General features: G+C 46.0%; 1 long non-coding RNA gene across 1 annotated transcript in view; it reads left to right on the top strand.

Moving 5' to 3' along the window:
- The window catches only part of LOC113945529, a 4587-nt gene extending 555 nt beyond the window's left edge, over positions 1-4032 (top strand). The window contains exons 2-3 of the long non-coding RNA XR_003527120.1: positions 2016-2326; positions 3446-4032. This is a non-coding gene — a long non-coding RNA (uncharacterized LOC113945529). The remainder of the gene's footprint in view (positions 1-2015; positions 2327-3445) is intronic.
- The last annotated feature ends 908 nt before the right edge of the window (positions 4033-4940 follow it).

The raw sequence follows: 4940 nt of genomic DNA, 5'->3' as shown, positions 1-4940 counted from the left end.
CCTGAATCACATCACCCAGCGCCAGATCCAGATGCCTCTTAAACACTTCCAAGGATGGTGATTCCACCACCCTATTCCAGTGCCCGACCACCCTAACAGTGAAAAAATTTTTTTCTCATATTTATTTGAATGTCCAGTCTCAGGTTAAGGACATTTGCTCCAGTCACAGAATCACGGAATCAATTAGATTGGAAAAGATCTGCAAGATCATCGAGTCCAACCTGTGACCGAACACCACCTTGTCAACCAGACCAGGGCACCAGTCTTTCCTTAAACACTTGCAGGGACGGTGACTCCACAATGCCCTGGGCATTGCATTCCAATGTCTAATCACCCTTCCAATGTCTAATTACCCTTTCTGTAAAGAAATTCTTCCTAATGTCCAACCTAAACCTCTCCTGGCGCAGCTTAAGACTGTGTTCTCTTGTCCTGTCACTGGTTGCCTGGGAGAAGAGACTGACCCCCACCTGGCTACAACGTCCCATCAGGGAGTGTAGAGACCAAATAGGTCACCCCTGACCCTCCTCTTCTCCAGGTTAAACACTCCCAGCTCCCTCATTCCTTGCAAGGAGTGTGTGTAGGGGGGTGGTAAGCCACGAGAACCCCACAGGTCTGAGCATGTGTGGGCGAACAAATCCTGCTCACAGAGAGTGATCACCCACTCTGGGGTGCAGAGCGGGGTTTAAGTGGGTTAAGAAGAGATTTCGGGAGCAAGGACGGGCCGAGGGGGCTGTTCCCACAGGTCCTCATTGCATTCCACTTGTGGAGTGCTTGGTGCATGTGTGGGATGTGAGCTCCTGGGATGGACCAAGCCCGCTGCCCAGACTCTGAGGTTTCCTATGAAGATCACAAGTATGCCTGTGGAGTTCCTTGCTCTGGGATGCTCTCCTTCAGTAACAAAAACGTTGGGATTGGGAGCAATTTGGGCTGGAATTTAGCTGGAGCAGAGGAGACTCTGCACTCTGCACAGCTGTGCACACCTGTGCTGAATTTTGCCCAGAAACTGGACAGAAAGTCCCCTTTGATCCATGTTGTAACCATAAGCTGGTCAAGAAGGAAACCACGGGAATCAAAAGGACTTGACAATGGGCAAAATTTGGCCAACATTAGATTTTTCTGCATGCAGAGGCAAGACTGTGGCCCTGGGAAGCCAGAGCTTCCCTCAGGTGTCACCTCCGAGGGTCTCCATTGGTGTGTGGCCCATGGAGGGCTGCGGGTACTATGTAAGGAGTGTTGCAACCTGGCTGAGTTGCATCAACTGGTGACTTTTTTTAACCAAAATCTGGTTTTGAGCATGCTTCAGAAAAAAACGTGATCTTGTTTTGCAGCAGGTGGTGATGAGTTCAGCACAACTATAAAAGCTGTGCTGTGTTTCAGTACCTAATAGCCGGGGCATCCCTTGCCCCAGAGAATTTGCTCAAGTCAACCTTTTTCCACCACTGATTTGCAAAGCATCCCATTTTTTCATATGCATTTAATATATAAATCACTGGAATCTGGTATATCTTTAACAAGTCTGATTTCCAGTGTCTTCTCAGTTCATTTTCCTTTCTGAAAGTGCTTTGTGTGCTTCTAAAGACCCTTTCCCCAGCTGATTTAAGGCAGATGATTTTCACTCAAGACTTGTCTTGATTTACATGCCAGACAAGTTTTCCCCACAAAGGAGGGAATTTCCATGTTAGGGATAGCACAGGGCCCAGTTTTACATTTCCAAATAGATAAAACAGGCACTTTGCTTCATGTAATTTGCAGTTAAGTACCTAATTAGGTAATTGCCTGTTAATTCAAAGACTGCTTTTTGTGCAACTGGCTTTGAAAAAGTGCTGCCTAAAAACAAGCAGAAAGAGAAAAAATTAAAATGTTGCTTTTCTTGCCTAATTTTAATTACTCTTTTTATCTCCCAGTGAACGTAGTGCCCCTGGATCGTGGTGCAGAGGATCAGAGGTGCATGGGAGCTTCTGGCACTGAGCATATTTAGGAATTCACTAATATTTGTATAATTAATTGCTTTTCAGACTCCTCCATGTTGCACTCCAGAAGCATTTCAAGCTCCACACGCAGAAGCTGTTTCTCCATGAGCAGCTGTGGGGCATTTGGCTGGTGGTTTCGACAGCAGGCAGCAGAGATGAATCAAGGACGTGGCATCCGCAGTCATGACCTGGAATTTGAACTCTTTGGTGCCTCTCCCTCCTCCCAGAGGGATGGAGGGGAGGCGGAAGATCTCAGGATCTTCTGATTGCCATCGATCCAGCTGATTTGCTGAGCACTGGCCTCGTATTGTGCCTGTATGCTCTTTGAGAGATGATTTCAGTCTGAAAAAAAGCCTGTGAGTATCTTGAGAGCTGGAAATCGGATGCTCTGATCTCACATTTCTCCGGCATTTAGCCATTGTCTCTACCACCAGCACCTCATTAAAAAAAAAATTTAAAAAATCATGAAACATAAGAAAAACCATGAGATAAAAGAAAAGATGAATGTTGCTGATTTTAAGCCTTGACTTACAGGTTTTTTCGTTCTGATGTATTTGGAGGGGAGAGGGAATTGGATCATATTTTCATCTTTTTTCCCCCACATCCATGAGGACTAGACACTTCTTTAATAGAGAGGGAAAAAAATAAATTGAGATTTCCAAGTGGTAACATGACTGAAAGAAAATGTGAATACATGGAATTCATTCCAAGCTGGTGAGGTCTGGCAATGCTGCCATGTGTTACACTCAGGAGTGGGAGAGAGGCACTTGCACTGTGGATGCCATGCTAGTGGCTGCCCCCGTCCTTCTCCGTGGTTTCTGGGGGTGGGATGGTCACATCTGAAGACAGAGTTGTAGGAAAGAGTCTCCAAGAAGAAAAACACATGGAAGGGTATCCATGCAGCCCTTTAGTACCTGTATGGATGTGAGCTAAAGCTAAACAGGACCAGGGTATGGAGATGGGCACTGTGCATAATTGACTGCCCTGATTAATTAAAAGCAACTTCTTGGCACGGGCGATGATGGAGCATCCTCAGATGGATCTGCACGTGTCCCAGTGGACATGTGCACCAGTCCCTCCTGACTGTGCTGGGGTGAGGCTGTGCACGGACAGATGGCAGGCAGGAAAGCAGCTTTGCCAAAAAAACCAAGCCAAGAGGGAGCAGCCACATCTCCACTGCAGCTTCAGGCTGATGTTGTGGCACCAGCACACATGTACTCCATGCTTCTGCAGGGGTCCCACGCTTGAAGCAGCTGCTGGAAGATGTGTGGTATCAGAAAGGGAATCCTGTGCACCCAGGGAATGTCCTTTGATTCAGGATTATAAGCAAAACCCTAACAAAGTAGTGATGGATCCAACAGCCCTGGGCAGAGCCCACACTGCTGGATCCACCTGCTTCATGGAACATTTTCCTAGAGTTAAGTAATGGTTTTCTAAAAATTTATCAAATTGCCTTTTTTTTTTTTCCCCCAAAGGCTTTTTTTGCCATCTGTGTGCAGAATCTCCAGCAGAAATTCCAAGATCTGGAGTGATTTTGTCCCATGCCATGAGAACGATCTGCTCTGCACACCTTAGGCCGTGCAAAAAGGAGAAAGAGAAGACAGTAGAGCTTTCTGTGAGTTCTCTTTGAGCTCTCTGTGAGCCTAATCACTCATCAAAGGCAGCTGCCTCCTGTGCTGACCTGAGGACATGACAGACATCTGTAGCCTTTACAGGTGCAGGGCCTGCATTTCATCGGTCTTTTTTCCTTGGGTGACTTGGAGCATGGATTATTAGCAGCTCAGATTTCTTTGGCCACAGTGCTTTGTTGTGTACACATCCGGGTTAAATCTAAGCAATATTTCTGATCCATGTAGGCTTCTGACTTGGTTCTACATCCTCGGTGTTTACAAAATGATCAACATTTGCGCTCTCCTGTTCTTTTCCTTAAATGTCAGCAGAAACTATTTTTTTTTTGTAATAAACAATGCAGCCTCCCCCTGCAATGTTTGTAACCAAGAAACTGTGGCATCACAAGAGCATGAGGAAATATTGCTGATTAAATCCAGAGTAAGAAATGACAGTGAAAGTGTTTGTGATTTTTTTTTCCTTGCAGAATCACAATGAAGTGGCTGGTAAAATGGGACCAGCTGGTTCAGCCCCACTTGGGCTGAATACAAGGTTTAATGCACTGAAACTACTTCCACTGGCATGTGGGGCTGGTCATATGCTTTTGATATGAAAACTCTTAACTGTAGCGTGACAATTTAATTTCTCATGTGAAACACGTCTCACATCACAGCTTTTCCCCCACCTCTTTCTGTTTTGACAAAGCAAAGCAAGTTTGGGCTATTGTTGGCTCTCTTTGCCTTGTTTTTGTCTTTTTCCTGAATCTCATTAATATACAAGCAGTATTAAATAATAATGATGCCAGTAGTGACCTCTGCTGTGCCTTGGTGTCTGCTCCCTTTTGCTTCCAGGAGCAGATGTTGTCTGTCTTTGTTTTCTGTCACCAAATGGGGACTTTGCCCCTTTAACCTTTGATAAGGTGCCTTAATAGCCTCTAATGTGAGATTTTATCACAAGCCAAGTAAAGGATATCCGCCTAGTAGCTTTTATTAAATGTTCCCATCGTGTTTTACAGCAGTTTAAGGAAGTCCAGTTTCCTCTGTGTTTTTGCAGGTAGTATTTATCCCCTGCAGCCAGGTGAGCATCCACTATGGAGGGAGCATCCATGAGCAGAGCTGCTGTCCAGGGCTCTGTCCTGGATGCTGCTCCAGCACCGAGCCCTAACCAACCTGCACCACAAACCAGTCAAACAGGGTGATGCTATGAATGATCAATGGGGTCCGACAAGACTCACCTGGACCCTGTTTTCCAGGGATTGCTGATGTGAGATGGGGAAGGTGGTGTGTACACAAATGCTGCTGGGGTCTTGGTGCTTGTTCTCCTCTCGCTGTGTGCATGGCCAGGAGCCACTGGGTGCTTTTG

The sequence above is a fragment of the Corapipo altera genome, unplaced genomic scaffold (assembly GCF_003945725.1).
Source record: "Corapipo altera isolate COAL_440 unplaced genomic scaffold, ASM394572v1 1b, whole genome shotgun sequence".
NCBI classification, from domain to species: domain Eukaryota; kingdom Metazoa; phylum Chordata; class Aves; order Passeriformes; family Pipridae; genus Corapipo; species Corapipo altera.
The sequence above is the reverse complement of the archived record's forward strand: the minus strand, read 5'-3'. Positions and strand labels throughout refer to the sequence as shown.